This window comes from Macaca mulatta, chromosome 6 (assembly GCF_049350105.2).
Source record: "Macaca mulatta isolate MMU2019108-1 chromosome 6, T2T-MMU8v2.0, whole genome shotgun sequence".
In the NCBI taxonomy this organism is placed as follows: domain Eukaryota; kingdom Metazoa; phylum Chordata; class Mammalia; order Primates; family Cercopithecidae; genus Macaca; species Macaca mulatta.
The window spans coordinates 79,132,985-79,154,593 of NC_133411.1; the positions used below are offsets into that span (position 1 = coordinate 79,132,985).

The 21,609-nt window shown below is 36.7% G+C and overlaps 1 long non-coding RNA gene across 1 annotated transcript in view; it reads right to left on the bottom strand.

The window, feature by feature from the left end:
• LOC106998804 (uncharacterized) overlaps positions 1-21,609 on the bottom strand; it is a 123,248-nt gene that overhangs the window by 82,521 nt on the left and 19,118 nt on the right. The window contains exon 2 of the long non-coding RNA XR_013418377.1: positions 18,578-18,663. This is a non-coding gene — a long non-coding RNA (uncharacterized LOC106998804). The remainder of the gene's footprint in view (positions 1-18,577; positions 18,664-21,609) is intronic.

The window sequence follows — 21,609 nt, forward strand, 5'->3', positions numbered from 1 at the left end:
CAGACTCAAAAACAATGTGAAGGCAACAATTTAGTTATGGAGAAGCATTTAAATTCCAGTGTTCAATATGTGTCTTTCCCCCAGGCCAGGAAACAACAGTAGGGCAACTAGTTAGTTCCACTGCAATGTGTCAGTTCAGGTCACCATAAGTCCTCCCCAAAATGAGAAGCAACAACAGAACAGCATTTAAGTTCTGATAGTAAGTAGTAAAGGTCTAACACCACCAGCGAATATCTGCAAACACTGGAATAGGTGACAGTCTCCTCAAATGCTCAGGCATCAATGGAAAGACACAAAAACTGTGAAAACTCAGAGAAAGATGACATGACCAAGAGAAATCAACAAAGCTACAGCAATGAACCAAGAAGAATTGAAGACCCATGAAATGTCTGAGAGAGAAATCAAAATAATCCTCTTAAACAAGTTCAGAGAGCTCAAGCAAATATGGATAGAAAACTAAATGAAATTTGGAAAACTATCCAGGAACAAAATAAGAAATTTGACAAAGAAGTGAAAACAATTTTTAAAATAATAACAAACCTACAAATAAAGAGTATAATAACTGCACTGAAAAACTCATTAGAAAGCTTCAACAGCAGACTTGATCAAACAGAGGCAAGAATTAATGAGACTGAAGACAAAACATATGAAATTACCCAATCAAGGGAGAAAAAAAAAAGAATTAAAAAGAATGAGGAAGTCCTATGAGAATTACAGGACACCATTAAATGAACTGACCTCTGCATAATAGGAATCCCTGAAGGAAACAAGAGAGAAAAAAGCTTAGAAAGCATATTTAAGGAAACAATGGCTGAACATTTCCCAAATATGAAGAAGGGTGACAGCATCTAGGTACAAGAAGCTCAGAAGTTATCAACCAAATTCAGTCCAAAGAGGAATTCTTCAAGACACATCATAATCAAATTAGCAAAAATCAAAGACAAAAAAAGGATACTCAATGCAGCAAAAGGAAAGAAAAAAATATCACATTTGATGGAGCTCCAATATGATATGCAGTGGATTTCTCAGCAGAAACCCTGTAGGCCAAGAGAGATAAGGATGCTATATTCAAAGTGCTAAAGGAAAATAAACTGCCAACCATGCATATTGTACCTAGAAAAGCTATCCTTCAAACACAAAGGAGAGATAAAGACTTTCCCAGACAAACAAAAGCTGAGGAAATCATCAACACTAGACCTGCCTTACAAGAAATCTAAAGGGAGTTCTTCAATCTGAAAGAAATGGATGCTAATGTGTAACATGAAAACATCTAAAGATATTAAACTAATTGGTAAAAGAAAGAAAACAGACAAATTTAGAATAGTTTAATGATGTAATTGAGATAAAGAAACCACTAATAGCTTAAGAAAGAAGACTAAAAGACAAAACTGTTTTATGAAAATAACGACAACAATTGGTTAAGAAATAAGCAATATAAAAGGATGTAAATTGAAAAAATCAAAAATCAAAATGAAGGGTGCTAAAGTGTAGAGTTTGTTTTGTTACTTTATTTACTTTGCAATCAAATTCAAGTCAGTATCAGTTTGAGATAACCTGTTATAACTATAAGAGGATTCTGTAAGCTTCATAGAAACCAGAAAGTAACAATATATAACAGAGACGCTTAAAATAAACAGCATGGAATCAACAGGTATCACTAGAGAAAATTGCTTAACCACAAAGAAGACAGTAAGAGAGGGAAAATGGAGGGAAGGACCCACAAAGCAATCAGAAAACAAGTAACAAAATGGCAGTAATAAATCCTTACCTATCAATAATACCTTTGAATGTAAATGTATTAAATTCTCCCCCCCCCCAAAAAAAAAAACATAGAGTGGCTAAATGGGTTAAGATTTTTTAAAAGACCCAATTATATGCTGTCTTTAAGAAACCCACTTCACCTATAAAGACATGCACAGACTGAAAGTGGCAGAATTAAAACAGATATTCCATGCAACTGGAAACCAAAAAAGAGCAGGAGTAGTTATACTTATAGTAGAGAAAATAGACTTTGAGTCAAGAACAGTTAAAAAAAAAAAGCAAAACAAGGATATTATATACTGATAAAAGGGTCAATACGGCAAGAGGATATAACAATTAAATATATATACGCCCAACACCAAAGCACCCAAACATTTAAAACAAATATTAGTTGACCTAAAGGGAGAGATTATAATACCATGTGTTGTATTATTACAATGCAGTAATAGTAAAGGACTTCAGCACCCCATTTTCAGCAAAGGACAGATTGTGAAGACAGAAAATCAGCAAAGAAACATGAGAGTTAAACTGCACTGTAGACCACATGAGAGTTAAACTGCACTGTAGACCAAATGAACCTAACAGATATTTGCAGAACATTCCATTTAACAGCTGCAGAATACACATATTTTTCCAGAACACATGGAATGTTTCCATAAAACATTCTCCAGGATAGACAATATATCTTAATAATTTTTCAAAAATCAAAATAATAACAACATATTTTTTCTGGAATAAACCTGGAAATCAATAATGGAAAGAATGTTGAAAACTGTACAAATTAATGGAAATAAAACAACATGCTCCTGGACAATGGAGGGACTGGTGAAGAAATTTTTAAAAAAATTTAAAACTCCTCAAGACAAATTAAAATGGAAACACAACATACCAAAACCTATGGGATACACCAAAAGTAGTGCTAAGAGAGAAGAAATATCTACATGAAAAAGGTAGAAAGACTTCAAATAAACAACTTAATGATGGATCACAAGGAACTAGAAAAGAACAAACCAAACCCAGTATCAGTAGAAGAAAAGAAATAATAAAGATCAAGGCAGAAATAAATGAAACTGAGATAGAAAAAAAAAAAAGAAGATTAACAAAATAAAAAGTAGGTTTTTAAAAAAGATAAGAAAAGTTCACAAATCTTTAGCTAAACTAAGAAAAAGAGAGAATACCCAAATAAATGAAATCAGAGTTGAAAAAGGAGACATCACAACTGATACCACAGAAACATAAAGAATCATTAGAGGTTATTATGAACAACTATATGCCAACAAATTGGAAAGTCTAGAAGATATGGATAAAACTCCTGTACACATACAATCTACCAAGACTGAACCACAAAGAAGTAGAAAATCAGAACTGATCAATAACAAGTAACAAGATTGAAGCAGTAAAAAACTCTCCCATCAAAGAAAAGCCCAGAACTTGATGGCTTCACTGCTAAATTCTACCAAGCATTTAAAGAATAAATAACACCAATTCTACTCAAACTATCCCAAAAAGTTGAAGAGGAGGGAATACTTTTAAACTCATTCTATGAGGTCAACATTACCCTGATACCAAAATCAGACAAGGACACACACACAAAAGAAAACTACAGGCAAATATCCCTGATGAACATAGATGCAAAATTTCTCAGCAAAATACTAGCAAACTGAATTCAACAACACATTAAAAACATCATTCATTGTGATCAAGTGGGATTCATCCCAGGAAAGCAAGGATGGTTCAACATATGCAAATCAATAAATGGATATATCACATTAGCAGAATTAAGAACAAAAACCATGCAATAGTTACAATAAATGCTAAAAATCATTCAACAATATTCAACATGCTTTCATGATAAAACCTCTCAAAAAACTAGGTATAGAACTAATATACCTCAAAACAATAAAAGACATATATAACAAATCCACAGCTAACATCATACTAAGTGGAGAAAAATTGAAAGCCTTTCCTCTAATATCTGAAATAAGACAAGGATGCCCACTTTCATCAATTTTATTCAATATAATACTGGAAATCCTAGCCAGGGCAATTAGGCAAGAGAGCAAAATAAAGGGCATCCAAGTTGGAAAGGAGAAAATCAAATTATCCTCGTTCACAGATAATGTGATCCTATATTTAGAAAAAGATGCCACCAAAAAAATTGTTAGAACTGGTCAATAAGTTCAGTAAAGTTGCAGAATACAAAATCAACATACAAAAATCAGCAGCATTTCTATACACTAACAACCAACAATCTGAAAAAGTAACCAATAAAGCAATCCCCTTTATGATGGTTATGAAAAAAAAAACTAGGAATAAATGTAACCAAAGAAGTGAAAGATCTCTACAATGAAATCGATAAACACTTGAACTAAGAAATGAAAGAGGGCTCAAACAAATGGAAAGATATGCTATGCTCATGGACTGGAGGAACTAATGTTGTTAAAATGTCCATACTATCCAAAGTGATCTACAAATTCAGTGCAACTCCTCTCAAAGTACCAATGATATCCTTCACAGAAATCAAAAAAGAAATCCTAAAGTTTGCATAGAACCACAGAAGACCATGATCAGCCAAGGCAATCTTGAGCAAAAGGAACAATGCTGGAGACATCACACTACCTGATTTCAAATTATACTAAAGAGCTGCTATAGTAACCTAAACAGTATGGTACTGGCATAAAAACAGACACATAGACCAATAAAACAGAATAGAACCCAGAAATAAATTCACACATTTACAGCCAACTGTTTTTTGACAAAGGTGCCAAGAATATACATTGGGTAAAAGACAGTTTATTCAATAAATGGTGCCAGGAAAACTGGATATACTCATGCAGAAGAGTAAAACCAGACCCCTATCTCTCAACATATACAAAAATCAAATGAAAATAGATTAAAGACTTAAATGTAAGACCTAAAAATCCTGAAGCTACTAGAAGAAAAAAATTGGAGAATGCTTTAGGACATTGGTCTGGGCAAAGATTTTTTGGTGAGACCTCAAAAGCAACAGAAGCAAAAATAGACAAATGGGATTACATCAAACTAAAAAGCTTCTTTGCAGCAAAGGAAATGATCAATAGACAATAGACTGAAGAGACTGTTGAATGGGATAAAATATTTGCAAACTATCCGTCTGACAAGGGATTAATAAAGAGAATATACAAGGACTCAACAGCAAAAATAATAATAATAATAATCTGATTTTAAAATGGGCAAATGATATGAGTAGACCTTTCTCAGAAGTCACACAAATGGCCAACAGGTATATAAAAAAATGTTCAATATCACTAATCATCAGGGCAATGCAAATCAAAACCACAATGTAATATCATCTCACCTCAGTTAAAATGGCTATTATGAAAAAGACAAAAAATAACAAATGCTTGTGGAATGTGGAGAAAGGGGAATGCTTGAAAATTGTTGGTGAGAATGTAAATTAGTATAGGCACTGTGAAAAACAGTATGGAGGTTTTTCAAATAACTAAAAATAGATCTGCCATATAATCCAGCAATCCCATGCTGGGTATATAGCTAAAAGAAAGAAAATCAGTATATTGAAGAGATATTTGCACTCTCTATTTATCGCAGCACTATTCATAATAACCAACATATATAATCAATCTAAGTGTCCAAAAACGAATGGATAAGGAAAATTTAGCATATATACACAATGGAATATTGTTCAGCCATGAAAAAAAAATGAAATTCTGCCATTCTCAGCAACAAGGATGGAACTGGAGAACATTATGTTATGTGATGTAAGCCAGGCACAGAAACACAAATATCACATGTTCTCACTCAAATTTGGTAGGTAAAAAAGTTGGTCTCTTGGTCAGAGTAGAATGATGATTACCAGAGGCTGAGAAGAGTAGGGGAGAATTGGGGGTGAAAAGAGGTTGGTTAATAGGTACAAAAACACAGCTAAACAGAAAGAATAATTTCTAGTGTTTGATAACATAGTGGAGTGAATATAGTTAACCATAATTTATTGTATATTTCTTTTTTTTTTTTTTTTTTTTTTTTTTTTTGAGACTGAGTCTGGCTCTGTCGCCCAGGCTGGAGTGCAGTGGCCGGATCTCAGCTCACTGCAAGCTCCGCCTCCCGGGTTTACGCCATTCTCCTGCCTCAGCCTCCGGAGTAGCTGGGACCACAGGCGCCCGCCACCTCGCCCGGCTAGTTTTTTGTATTTTTTAGTAGAGACGGGGTTTCACCGTGTTAGCCAGGATGGTCTCGATCTCCTGACCTTGTGATCCGCCCGTCTCAGCCTCCCAAAGTGCTGGGATTACAGGCTTGAGCCACCGCGCCCGGCTTATTGTATATTTCAAAATAGCTAGAAAAGATTTGAAATGTTCCCAACACAGAAAAATGATAAATGTTTGAGGTGATGGACATCCTACTCTGATTTAATCATTGTATGAATGGATCAAATATTAAATGGACCACACAGATTTTTACAATTATGCATCAATAAAAATTTTTTAAGAAAAATATATGGACAATAAAGGCCAGTCTGATGAGGTTTCAGATGGAACTGAGAACAAAGATATTGGAAACTGGAGTAAAGGCTATCCTTGTTATTAATTGGCAAAGAATGTGGCTAAACTGTGCCCATGCCTGAGAACTTTGTGGAAGGCCAAAGTAGAGACTAATGAACTAAGGTATCTAGCAGAAGAAATTTCTAAGCAAAATATAGAAGGAGCTCATGGTTAATTTTAGCTGCTTATGCTGAGATTTTGGAGAAAAAACAATAATTTAAAGACAGAATTTATAACTAAAATGAAAGCATAACAGAAAGATTTGGAAAACCCTCAGCCTAGCAAAGTAAAGAGTGAAAAAGCATGTTCAGTAGAGGAAACCAAGGGTGTAGCCCACAAACCATTTTCTAAAGAGATTAGCACAGATAGAAGGGAGTCAGGTGTTATTCCTCAAGACAGTGAAAAAAAAGACAATGGAAGGCATTTCAGAGATCTTCAATGCTACCACTCCCATCATAGGCTCAAGGGCACAGGAGGGCAGAATAGTTTCAGGGGACAGGCTCGGAGTGCTATTTGTATCCCAGCACAGCACTTCTAAGCCTCAGGTATGGCTTGTGCTGCAGCTCAGGAAAGTACAAGTCATAAACCATGGTGGCATCCACATGGTGCTAATTCTGTAGGCTTACAGAAAGCAAGAGCTGTGGAGGTTTGGCAGCCCCTACCTAGACTTAAAAAGATATTGTTGAAAGCCTGGGGGCCAAGGCAGAGACTAATTACAGGGGCAGAACCACTGCGAGAAGCCTCACTAGACCAATGCCAAGCAGAAATACAGGATTGTGACTGCTGCAGAGAGTCCCCATCAAGGCAATTCCTAGTGGAGCTATGGAAGTGAGGCCATCACAGAGAGTCCCACTACAGTAATACCTAGTCAAGAGAGTTCAGCCACTGCAAAGTCCCCACCAGGGCAATGCCTAGTGGCATTGTGGAAGTGAGGTCACTGCAGAGAGTTTTCAATAGGGCAATGCCTTCTGAAGCCATGGTAGTGGGACTGCCACTGAGACCCCAGAACTGTAGAGCTACCAGCACGCAATGCCAGCCTGGGAGAGCTGGGTGTACTGAGCCCAGCCAAGTCAAAGGGACAGAGCTTCCCAAGGCCTTGGGGGCCCAACCCTTCCACCAGTGTGTAGAGGATGCCCAACAAGAAGTCAGAGGAGATTATTCTGAAGTCTCCGGACCCAATATTTGCTCTCTTGAGTTTCATACTTGCTTGGGCCCTATTACCCCTTTCTTCTTGCCTATTCCTCTGTTTTTGAATGAGAATGTGTACTCCATGCTTGTCCCACCATTATATTTTAAGAGCAAATTGCATTTTTATTTCACAGGCTCACAGATGAGACTTTGGACTTTGGATTTTTGAGTTAGTGTTGGAATGAGGAAAGACTTTGGGGCTACAAGGATATAATAAATGTATGTGTACATGAGAAGGACATGAGTTTTGAGGAGCAGGGACAGAATGCTTTGATTTGAATGCCCCCTCCAAAACCCATTTTGAAATTTAATCCCAAATGTGACAGTATTGAGAGGTGGAACCTTTAAAAAGTGATTGGATCATAAGGGTTCTGCCCTCATTAATGGATTAATCGATCAATGAATAAAATGGACAGACTTCGAATAATTGTCCTTCTGTTTCTTAGCCAGTATGGAACATTGAGTCTTTAAATTACTATTGTACTTTCAACAACTACAGGTATCCTTATTCATAGACTTCCAATTTTTAGAGAATAGAGGTTTTTATGGTTGTTTTTTAACTGAAGGCCAAGCACTATATTGAGTTTCAGCTTATTTACTTTCTAAGACTCTGGAAATGTCTGACACACATTGAATACTTTCTAAATTGGCAATTTTACATTTCAACTTAATTTTCAGTATTAAATTCTCTATTTCAGGATGGATTCCATTCACAATAAGAGAAAATACAATTCTCTAGCTATGGTTTTATGGTAGCTTCTTGAATATTTCGTGAAGTCTGTTTTTCATCTTTGCTTTGTTTATAATTTGAACCTTTTAAATTTTTCTATTGAAATGTCATCTTAAGTTTCCTTATTGTAGTTAATTTTTGAATTTTTATTGCTGCTTTCAGACAATGTTTAAAAACTTTACATAATTGGTTGACAAATCTTTTCTCTCCTATCTTTCTGCTTACTAAGCATTTTCTATAACTAAGAGGCTAACACTTAGCTGAACTAGTTGGTACAGATCTGTGGTAGAAGAAATCAAGTATGTAATAAAATTTTGACTTCCATAACAATTTTCTGCCGATATTCTGAAAATTTAGCAAAATCCTTTATTATGGCCCTTAACTTGGCTGTAGACCAGAATTTTTAATTCATCCTTATGGCCTAGAAATTTTATAAAATAATTATTATTGCCCTGACAAAAGAGTAGCTCATTTAGAAGGTCAGGTAAAGTTAAGTAGAAAAAGAGAAAAATGCAAAGTAGATAGCTCTCAAAAGTTTACAAAGTCTTTGAGAGAGACTCTCTTGGAGTTAGAATTATTTTTCAAGGCCTTGGAATATCAATTAGAGAAGACTATTGACTATTTGGTATTTTGTCTCCTAACTTTTTAGCGTTTCTCTTAAAGGTATTAATTTAAAGATTTGGACATGTCAAAACATGGCATCGTTATTCCAAGACAATTTTTCTTTTTGCCGTTTTTCAATAAAAATGAAAAGTTAAAATTATGGTGCTTCTCAAAGGAAATAGAAGTTCTTTCAGGAGGAGGATGAGGCATTCACATGGACAAATCCATAACACACAAGAGAAAGAAGCCACTACAGTCAGTCTACATCGTGAGGTTTTGAAGGGTGTTAGGTTTCCCCAAGCAAGAATAAACTATACAGGGACAACACAGTCAACAACCTGACAATTCTTGACTCTGTAGAAGGGACAAAACAAAGTAAGCTTCTTTTCCAAATTAACAAGAAAAAGGGTACCCTCATAAAGGATTTATAGGAGTCCCTAGACGATGTTTGGCCAACCCTTTTTTCACCAAGTGATTGCTGGTCTGATGGACCTCCAGCTATTAGTTCTTAAGGCCACTTTCATTGTTTTGGAAACTTATCTGGTCTATACTCCCATATGTTCTCTATGAAACACTCCCTTATACACTCAATAGAAACAGACAATCCAGGATAAAACAAAACACATGAAACAAGACTTTGTACATACAGACAAACAAGAGCAAAAGGCAAGCAGCAAAAGAATAAGCATGTTAATAGTAAAGAATATATATATATCAAATGGCATACCTCCAAAACAAAAGGTCTAGTTGTTGTCTTATAAAAAGTTCTAAGTCTAATTGTTTATTGTATGGTTTATATTAAAAACCAAAAAACGCCTAATTGCTTTTTGCAACGACCTAGGCCTAAGCAAAGACCTATTTGGCTACAAATACTAGAATAACAAAATAAATTCAGCACCAAGAGTCAATGAAACTAGCCAGAGATCAGATTATTGTTGAGATTAACTAACTTGGCAACATATCTGAAGGGTAAATAGAATTTTGGTACAAGGTGTCCAGTGAGTGCATCTGTTGGCCTAATGGTCCTCTAGAAGGCTGCCAAATGAAGACCAGCATTCAATATCTAACATACAAAGACAAAGTTAACTTATTGCTTGTTACAATAAGAGATGTGGGTCAGGCACAGCCTTTTCAAGCAGAACAGATGGCTGATCTTATATAGTGTTTCAAGAAAGCATAGCATTTAGGAATTGGTTGACTCTCAGAAACATAAGTAGATTGACATCATCTGTAGAAGTGTGATTACTCAGGTGAGACTATTGTTGATTGGGTACCGCTCAGAAACATGCTTATTGGAATGAGTTTGTCCCTGATTGACTGATCTTCATAAGTGAGATTGACAGAGTAGTTGGATTGCAAAATTGTGTTTACTGAGTCGTTTGATAGAACAGATTTAAAGCAAGTTATAGTGGCTACTTGTTACCATGACTTCAGAATTATCAATCTTTTCCTATGTTTCTAAGAACCTTCTTTGTTCTCAAGTTCAACAATATGATCAAAGAAGAAAGAAAAAGAAATAGAAATATTGGAGGCTATTCATGGCTCAGCATGGTGGAGCTCTGTCAAAAATGGTATACCTTACCACTTGGGAACAGGTGTCAGCCTTCAAGTTAAATGGAAAATGTTCGGTATGAGTGAGATTCCTGTGGGTAGGTTGTACTTTGTATGGTTGAGCCAGTAGAAAAAGGAAGAGATTCTTCTGAAAGAGTTATAGTTGAAACCAATACATATTTAGGCAATTTCAAAACTTCATTCCCTATTGAGATTATCACTTATTATATACAATATTCCTTTTAGAAAACATATTTATAAACCATACATGTCAATTTGTTGACAGAGTATTCTGTATTCTGCTTTTATGTTCCCTTACTTGTTTTTCTTCTTTATTTGATGATTATGGCAGGGTTCTCCTCAAAGAACTTCGTATTCAATATGGTAAGCCACTTCTAGTTGTAATTTATTATATCGTCTTCATTTCCAAGGCAACTGGTTATAATGTTACTTGTGACCACAGACATAGAACTTCATCATAGAATTAAGCGTTAGAGACAGTAACTCCAAATTTATTTTTTGAAAAGAAGAGGAAGAAAAAGATAGTATCAGTATGATTAACAGCTTGATCTCTGGATTCAGACAGTTCCTGACTCCTCCACTTATGAATTGTGTGACCTAGGGCAAGTGACTAAACTTCTCTAAGCTTCTGTGTTCTCATCTGTAACATGATGATAATAAATAATATCCACTTTATATGGCTATTGAGAGGATTAAAAGCATAAATTATGTAAAGAGCTTAGCATAGTTCCTGGCACATGGTATACACCTAATAAATGTGATACATCATTTTTGTAACTAATTTTTTTAAGTATGAAAAGACTTTATCTTAAAATACATAATTAATGTGCTTTTCTTTCCTTGTTTCTACATAAATAAAAATTTTAATATTTTGAAAACATTTACAACACAAAAATCTTAGCACTTCACAGTCCTTTATGATAAAAAAAAAAAAGGTTGATAATTGTGTTAATATATTTATGATAAGAAACAGCTTTACTTGGATAAGGATTGGACCTGTGAGGTCAAAGAAATGTGTGAGTTCATTAAGTGTGGCTTAAGTATCCAGAGAAGGTGGTTATTTGTACTCCTAAAGAGTTCACACTCCAGCAACTCTCAGTACATCTAATGACATAATATATGGAGCCACGGACCACTGCAGGAGAAAATGGTGAAGTGTCCATTTGGTACAGGGCCTTCTTATTCTCATGAATTTCTCAAATATGTGAGGACATATGACTACAAAAGGACAAGTAATACTTTTGTGAAGTCTGTGGCCCATACCATTGTACCCCAGGAAAACGAAAGAAAAGTTCTGAACAATTCTGGTGAGCAATTACCTATTGAATGAATATGCCATAATATATTTGACCATTCTCCTACTGTGGAACATGTAGTTTTCCCCCATATTTTTTCCTTTTACCTCGTAAATAATGATGCCGCAAGCCTCATCTTTGTATATAGAGCTCTTTTCTTCCACTGAAGCAGCATGGTACAATGATAATGAGGCCACACCCTGGAGTCCTACTCTCTAGCCTCAAATCCCAGCTCTGCCATTGACCAACCATGTGATCTTAAGCAATTTGTTTAATCTTTGTTTCCCTCAGTTTCCTCATGTGTAAAATGGATATAATAAAATTCCCAGTTCATATGGCTGCTATGAAGATTAAATCAGTTAACATATGAAAGGCACTTAGAAAAGTGTCTGGCATTAATTCAGCATGTAGGATTCAACATCTAGGTGTTACCTAAAGATGCTCCTTGACACCATGGGGTTACAGCCTGATAAATCCATCATAAAATAGAAATCTCAGTGGTTGAAAGTGCGTAACAGAGAGTTTCCACTTGCTTCTGTTGCCCAGAATGAATTATTTTTATACTTTCCAAATTTTCTAATACTTTTAAATTTGTTATGTGTGAGAAATTATAAATGTATGGATTTTCTTACACCTTTAAATTTATAAAGTGTGAGACATTACCTTATTTTTTTAATGTGAATTTATTTAATTGCTACTGAAGGCATTTTGTAAGTTAAGTGACTATTTCCTTTTCTTTGAATGCTGTTAGTGCCCTTTTGTTTTTAGGGGTTTGGCGTTAGGCTTTAGTTTTTGTTTTGTTTTGTTTATTGTTGCTGTTTTTTATTTGTTTGTTTTGAGACAGAGTCTTGCTCTATTGCCCAGGCTGGAGTGCACTGGCGCAATCTCAGCTCACTGCAACCTCCGCCTCCTGGGTTCAAGCAATCCATGCCTCAGCCTCCCGAGTAGCTGGGACTACAGGCACTCATCACCACACCTGGCTAATTTTTTGGTATTTTTAGCAAATACAGGGTTTTGCCGTGTTGGCCAGGCTGGTCTCGAACTCCTGGCCTCAAGTGATCCGTCTGCCTTGGCCTCCCAAAGTACTGGGATTACAGGCATAAGTAAACGTGCCCGGCCAGGCTTTAGTTTTGACCAAAGACTGACATAATGAAAATTTCATTGCTTCATCTGTCATATTTAGTACAAGTAATTCTCTCAGTCTCTTGTTTTCTTTTTAAGCCCCTTTTATTGTTTTTCACATTATAGATATTTTAAATGTTTGTATAGTTATGTGTGTCCATCTTCTATTTTTTTCATTTCTGATTGCTCTCCTCTTTTCTTCTTGTTTTCTTACAATTTGATTTGTTAATATTTAACTTCCTGTAGTTTTCTCCTAAAGGACAGAGACTCTGTGAATCATTATTGTATCTATATGCCTAGCCCAGTCCCAGCATGTAATGAACTACCAATAAATACTTGTGGAATGAATGAGTAAGTGAAGGAACAACTGAATTGGCCCCAGTAGTCCACAGACCACACTCACTTGAGATTACATAATAAGGTCACTTTTTCTTTGACAGCCAACTTATAAAAACTATGAACTTGCATTCCATAGGCTACAAAAAAACTATTCTTCGAGAGGATTTCCTTCCCATGGATCTGTTAAATGTTCCACTAAATCAGTACTACAATCATTTGTCAGCGCTGTTAGAGTCCAGCAAGTCACTTCTGCCATCAGATCACCAGTTTCTCAAGAATACTGCTCTGCCCTATCAGTTACTCTCCAAGCATGGATTCTGATCCCTCCCTTAATTATAGAGAGCACAGGTAACACATGAATAAAACAATTAACAAAAATGTACTGCAAACTTGGGTATGAAAGAAGTACAATGCAGGCTGGGCACAGTGGCTCATGCCTTATAATCCCAGCATTTTGGGAGGCCGAGGCAGGTGGATCACATGAAGCCAGGAGTTCAAGACCAGCCTGGCCAACAGGGCAAAACCCTGTCTCTACTAAAAATACAAAAATCAGCTGGACGTGGCAGTGCACACCTATAGTCCCAGCTACTTGGAAGGTTGAGGCACAAGAATCACTTGAACCTGGGAGGTAGAGATTGCAGTGAGCCAAAATCGCACCACTATACGCCAGCCTGGGTGACAGAGTGAGACTCTCAATGCAGTGTAGATTCCACCAACTACCGGAAGGAGTTACTTTGGGAACACAATGTGGCAATGGCCAGCTCACCCCACCAACAGAAAATCGCCAGGCATCTCCACACTCTGGAACACTGGCCCTAAGAACCACTGTGGTGGGAGTATGTGTGTGTGCAGAGAGGAGAAAGAGATGTAGAGATGGACGAAGAGATTCAGAAAGAGATCTTTCCTCTTCAAATCCATTCCCTGCTTGTTTTGGCTGTTGTGACAATTAAATGAGTTAAATTAAATAATTGACAGTGGAAGCACCCACTTATGCAGAGTACAGTCTGGGCTCCTATGGCCAGACAGGCAATGATAAAGGTCAACAGTACATTTTACAAGTCTGAGTTATTCTGTCTTAAATAACACAATGTGAAAGGCACCAATGCTCCAAATCCAGGTGGTATTATGCCAATCCTAGTCCCGTGATTCCCTTTCACAATTTTTATCTCCATAATAAAGAGCTCGGATCTACACAATGCTCTTGGCATGGTCCAGTGAGACAATCTCCTGTTACCAATTACTTAGACAAAACTCTCTCTGTCTCTCTCTTCCAACATAAACAAACAAACTGTACTTTGCAAGGACAATTCAACCTAAATCCATATTCTAGGGCTACATATTTTCCCCCTCTGATTTTGAAAGGACATACACAAGCCACTAAACCCAATTTATACTTCTAAACGAAGCTTGTCAGCTTACTAGAAACTTCAATCTCCTCAAAAAGCAACAAGTGAGTACTTGCTGTAGACGTGTGTAATTCAAAAGGCCCATTCTGGTAATTTTCCCAAAACAAAGAAAGTCTGCTCCAAAGATGAATCAATGACTCCATCTTTTAAAAAGAAAACATGTGGCAACTTTTGAATGATTTAATGCCAGATTTCAAAAAAGGTAAAGTCCTGATGTGCAGCCTCTTGCAGAATGAATAAAGTAGTGTGAGGTAAATGTCCAAGTTAAAGTTTCTGCATATTAACATCTGGTTGTCTTAGCCCATTTTCTGTTGCTATAGAAAAATACCACAAACTGGGTAATTTATAAAGAAAAGAAATTTGGCTGGGCACAGTGGTTCATTTTGTAATCCCAGCACTTTGGGAGACCAAGGCAGTGAGGATCACTTGAGCCCAGGAGTTTGAGACTAGCCTGGGCAACATAGTGAGACCCTACCTCTACCACAAAAGAAAATATTAGCCAGGTAGTCCCAGCTACTTGGGAGGCTGAAGTGGGAGGATCACTTGAGCCCAGGAGTTGAGGCTGCAGTGAGCCATGATTGTGCCACTGCACTCCAGCCTGGGTGACAAAGTGACCCTGTCTCAAAAAAAAAAAAAAAAAAAAAAAAGTATTTCTTACATTTCTGGAGGATATGAAGTTCGAGGTTGAGGGGCCAGCATCTGTTAAGGGCCTTCTTGTGTATTATCCCATGGTAGAGGGCAGAAGGATAAGAGAGCATGTGAGCAAGCAAGAGGTCAAACTTGAAGGCTCAACTCCTTTTTATTCAGAAATAATCCATTCATGAGGGTAGAAAATAAACGTCTCCCATTAGGTCTCATCTCCCAACATTGCTGCACTGAGGATTAAGTTTCCAACCCATGCTTTTTTTTTTTTTTTAAGAGTCAGAGTCTCAATCTGTCACCCAGGCTGGAGTGCAGTGGCTCACTGAAACCTTAAGCTTCTGGGCTCAAGCAGTCCTCCTGCCTCAGCCTTCCAAACAGCTGGGATGACAGGTATAAGCTACCATGACCTGTTGGTTTTCTTACCAGTGCTTAAGTCATGATTCTTTTCTTAATTACTTCATTACTTGCATAAGCTGAGTTCATCATATCTTTAACATCTATGTAAACTAGGCTATCTATCTGTTCAATTGCCTCTTCATTTTTTAAACTCATTCCATATCATTTCCACTCATTTCCTTTAAAATCCTAGTATCTAACAATAATAGTTCTTCCTTATAATTTTTTCCTCTCTTAGACTACTATATGAGAATTCTGCCCATTTATTTTGGAAAGCAGTTTTGGAATCATTTTATTGAGTTCTATAAAGTATTCTTTGGTTTTTAATAGGAATATGGTAAATCTATACATTAATTTGGGAAATATTTTCTTTACTATTCACAGTCATCCTACGTCTTTGCTTTCATTTGGGTTTTTTAAAATTATTTCATTAAACTTTTTATACTTTTGTGAACCCTGAAAATCTGAGCCAGGTCTCAGTTAACTTAGAAAGTTTATTTTGCCAAGGCTGAGGACACGTGCCCATGACACAGCCTCAGGAGGTCCCGATGACATGTGCCCAAGATGGTCAGAGTACAGTTTGGTTTTATACATTTAAGGAAGACATGAGACATCAATCAACATAGGTAAGATGAAAATTGGTTCCATCCAGAAAAGGCAGGACAACTTGAAGCAGGGAGGGAGCTTCCAGGTCATAGGTAGATAAGAGACAAATGTCTGCATTCTTTTGAGTTTCTGATTAGTCTCTCCAAAGGAGGCAATCACATATGCATTTATCTCAGTGAGCAGAGGGGTGACTAAATAAAATGGGAGGCAGGTTTGCCCTAGTTTCCAGCTTGGCTTTTCGCTTTAGCTTAGTAATTTGGGGGCCCTAAGATTTATTTTCCTTTCACAGTTTATAAGCTTTCAAGATTCCACATTAGTTTCCATATATTTTATAATTTGCTGACATTGTGAATAAGATCTTCTTTCATTTAACTTTTCTAGTTGGCTATTCCTGACATTTAGGAAAGATATAGGTGTTTGCGGATTTATCTTGTATTAGCCCATTTCACTGAATGTTTTTAATATCGCTAATAGTTTTGTTGCACGTGGCGATGGCTTAATTTGGATCTTCTATTTCTTCAAATAACAACTTTGTTTCCTCTTTTCCCAATATTTAATTCTCATTGCTTTTGGAGGACCTACTATGATTTAAAGAATTTTCAGCATTAAATTGGAAAATAATGGTAACAAAAGGCACTTTTGCTTTGTTTACCTTTTTTTTTCTTCCTTTTTTGAGACAGGGTCTTGCTCTGTTGCCCAAGCTGGAATGCAGAGGCACGATCACAGCTCACAGCAACCTTGACCTTCTGGGCTCAAGTGATCCTCCCACATCAGCCTCCCAAGTAGCTGGGACTGTAGGTATGCATCACTGTGCCCAGCTAGTTTTTTAATTTTTTGCAGACACAGGGTTCTCACTGTGTTGCTCAGGCTGGTCTCAAACTCCTGGCCTCAAGTGATCCTCCCACCTTTGCCTCACAACGTGCTGGAATTACAGGCATGAGCCACCGTGCCCAGCTGCTTTGTTCATTTTTTTAAAGGAAAGTGTTTCTAGATTTGCTCTACCCTTTATAAAACTTTAAATTCTTAGTTTTTCCTGTTTTTATGTCAAAAAATAGCAAAACTATATTCTAACAAGGTATTTTAAAACTGGACTTTGAATTTTATCAAATGTTTTGGGCTTTTATTGACGTATGGTTTTATTATTGAAGTTTTTCCTGTTTCGATGTCATAAAATAGCAAAACTATATTCTAACAAGGTATTTTAAAACTGGACTTTGAATTTTATCAAATGTTTTGGGCTTTTATTGACATATAGTTTTATTATTGAAGTTACTGATCTGTGATTTTTGACAGTTTCCTTTTCATTGAATCATTCACTGATTTAGAGAGAGAATTTCCCTAATTCCCCAATCTTGAGTAGCCTCCCCTCACTCTTTATCACATCCTTCATTTTGCTCTCTTCATGGCAGTTATTATTTTATTTTAAATTAGCTTGTTTGTTTACATCAGGGGTCCCCCACCCCCTGGTTCGTGGCCTGTTAGGAGCTGGGCTGCACAGCAGGAGGCAAGCGAACATTCCTGCCTGAGCTCTGCCTCCTGTCAGATCAGCAGCGGCACTAGATTCTCATAGAAGCATGAATCTTATTGTGAACTGCATATGTGAGGGATCTAGGTTGCATACTCTTTGTAAGAATCTAAGGCCTGATGATCGGAGGTGGAACAGTTTCATCCCAAAACTGTGAGGGATCTAGGTTGCACACTCTTTATAAGAATCAAGTGCCCGATGATCTGAGGTGGAACAGTTTCATCCCAAAACCACCCTCCTACCCATTTCACCCGTACACTCCCACACCCCCAATACCCCCACACCTCCCTACACAGCCCCCACTCCAGTCCCTGGAAAAACTGTCCTCCACAAAATCAGTCCCAGGTGCCAAAAAGGTTGGAGCCACTGGTTTACATGTTATTGTCCGTCTGCTATGCATGGCGCCCCTACTGGTAATGCTTGCTTTGAAATCTTTATTGGTCAGATCATCATTGCAATATTAAATTGTGATATACCCTGATCTAGCATTACAGTACTATCCTGGAGCTAATAGAAACCAAAGCTGCTTCCTAAATCCTGGCCTTTCCTGCAGCTTTCTTTGCAAGTCATCTCTGTGCAGAAGTGGCCTTTCACTCAGCACAGAGTACTGCATATAACTCATGTTCCTCAGTTTCTGAGCTAATGTTCTGACCTCCTCTAAGCCTTGCTGCTACTGGACACTGGGAGACCTGGGATTTATGTATAGTTTGATTCAAAGATTGTACAAATAAGAACCCATAATTGTTAAATATTTTTGGCAAAAGCTAAAGTATTTCTAAACAAATAATGAGATCAAGATAGCAGCACTAGATAAAAAATAACACTTGGATTCCAGCCCAGATGTTTTCACTATTTACCATGTGATCTTGGCCAAGTTATTTATCCTCTTAGAGTTCTCTTCTGTAACATGAGGTCACTGCATTAGATTTATTGATGCCTCCAGCTGCAATTTAAAATGAATAACCTATTAGAGAAATGTATAAAAGTAATATTAATAAACTACTCATATCTAAATTGTTAAAGCAAACCTTGGTAAACCTTTAGGTACTGCTATCTTATCAAAATATGATGATGGGATAGTGGAATTTTTGTACCCAAACATCAAATCATCTCTTCCAATTAAATCTCATGAATCATATGATTTGGAGTAGTACTTCTGCAATGGAAAACTCTGGGGTAGTCTCTCTAGCTTCTCTGCTTGTTCTAGGAACTGCTCCTCCCTCTCTTTTTCATCCTCCCATCATAGTGCAGCTATAATGGGACCCTTCCTTCTGGCCACAGCTAATCATCTGTGATCCAGGTGTGGATACCTCACCTAATCAGAGCCAGTGAGTCCCATCCCCAGGAATTTGGGTCTTGGATAGGAAAAAATATAGAAAGCAAGTTGGTCTCTCATTCTTGAAGCCATAAAGTGAAAACCTTGGGTGTGCTAGGCAGCTGTGTTCCCGTAGAAAAGTTGGTCTACAGAAAAAAGAAGCAAGCAGAGGATCTAATATTGCTGGTCCCTAGGCTAGCTGGATTCTTATCTGTAGAGTAGGTTGTTCAACTCGTCCCCGTATACTTTATATAAGTTCTTCCTTTTGCCTAAGCTGGTTAGAGTCTTGATTTGTTGCCTTCTCCCCTGAAAAATAAAAAATAAAAATAAATAAAATAAATCTAAAATAATGCAACTTCTAATAAGATGAAATCGCTCATCTTCAGATAATCTTCCCAGCAGGTATTACTTCTCCCATAACCCTGTTCATCTCTGTGACTTCTACAAGAGTGCCTTGAGTTATCTGCTCACCTTACTCCTTCCTTTTAAAATGAAATTTTCCCATTAGCTTAACTAGTATAACATGTACTTTCTCCAGCAAAAATTGATCTGTGTGGCTTAGAGATATTTTCACCTTGAATCTGTCACTTCTGAGCCCTTCTCCTTCAGATTCTGTTGCACAGAGCAATACAGTCGTCTGTTAAAGAAGATTTACAGGAACTTAGACACTACTTAAACTATGTACAGATTTCTGTTGCACCTGTAAGATGGGCCTCAATTTCATCTTCTCAGGTCTTGAAGTGAGAGAAAAAATAAAAGATGTGTGATAATTTGAGAGAAATAATCTTTTGGATCAAAACAACTTAAGATATACTAGAATCATGGTAAATCCTCAACATAGCAATGTGATGGCCTCCTGCTTCCTCAGCAGTCAAATTCCAGTAGTATACCCACAAGAATTACAAAGTAATTTTATGCACTCCATATATCAGAACATACTTCTGAGGAAAGAATACAAATTATTTGAGCAAAAACTGAGCATAAATATAACTAACCAACATAGAGAAAAGAGTTAATGAGGAAGTGGGAAAGGTGTTAAGGGACAGAAATTAATAGCTTATCCACAACTATTGTTGAAATTTTCCTTTGTTTTGATTTTTGTAGATATCTTACTGGCTTATATATTCTTCACAATAAAATCCCTAATGATTTTTCTTTGTAATTTATGCAAATACGCATGCCCTCAGAAAAAATCCAATTCCAAGATTAGAAAGTCTTCCTTCTGTTTAGTCCTAAGGGACCATGAGATATGTTTTTCCCCACGGGCAACACAAGCCCTGTGAAATGCAGGCAGAGCTTTCATGCTTTAAAATTCATTTATCTAACTGTACAATCATTACCAGTATGGGCAAAGCAAATCCAAATTACCACTTACACTTCAGGCCAACTAGAAAAGAGACAGTTCTCATTTTAGAATTCTTTAAATCTTCCCTGACAGGAGTGCTAGAAAAAGCATAACATACGGAATCACAAATTGGTCTTTTGACAAACTGCCAATCTATTGACTCTTAAAGGAAGAACAACAGTGAATACTAAGGACAAAACAGAAGTAATAGCTGAGAAGTGCAGTTGAAATTGAACTAAAAATGCAGAGGAAGAGAAAAAGGAGCCAGTCCAGCATAGGTATGACTTCAGAGCCACAAGGGAAAACTTCATAAGGAAATCTTTCGTTACTTTAAAAGTTTGGAAGACATCTTCGTAGCAGAAAGCCTCCATGGTTTGGTGGAATGCACTGATGCTTGGATATTATGATTCCAGAATTTCTGGTACAGAAATTAAAAATTATAAGCAGACTTTCCTATTGCCCTTATTTGGTTTCTATCTCCAGGGATAATTTAAGAGATATGTACATAGGAATCTTGACTTTTTAATCTATAAATTTTGCTATAACAATCTAGGTTTAAAAGTATAAACTTTTCTTGATAGAATGTCTCTTATTATGAAAGCTACAAATTCTGTATAAATTAATTTTGTGCAGAATTTTCATGACATACAAAACATGAAAAATGATATGGCAGATTATTTGGACCAATTACATGTTATTCCACATGTAATTATAATAAAATTATAAGTGACTTCTAAATTATTAATGAAATTAAAACTAAATGTTTAAAATATTTAATTCTAGTTGTTAACCTGCTAACTCAAAATTACATATAGTCACATACATCGAACTACTTTTTTTCTTACAATCAAAATCAAAAATGAAACCATGTATAGAATATCATTTAATGACTCTAAAAAGTAGTATCAGGCTGGGCACTGTGGGTCACACCTGTAATCCCAACATTTTTGGAAGTGAGAGGATCATTTGAGCCCAGGAGCTCTAGACCAGACTGGGCAATAAAATTGGACACTCTCCGCACCCTTCCACCACAGTCTTTACAAAAATGAAAACAAGATTTTTTTTTCATTAGCCAGGCATGGTGATGCGTGCCTGTAGTCCCAGTTACTTGAGAAGCTGAGGCAGGAGGATCGCTTGAATCCAGAAGTTTGAGGTTACAACGAGCTATGATTGTGCCACTGCACTCCAGTCGGGGCAACAGAGAAAAACCTGTCTCTCAAAAAAAAAAA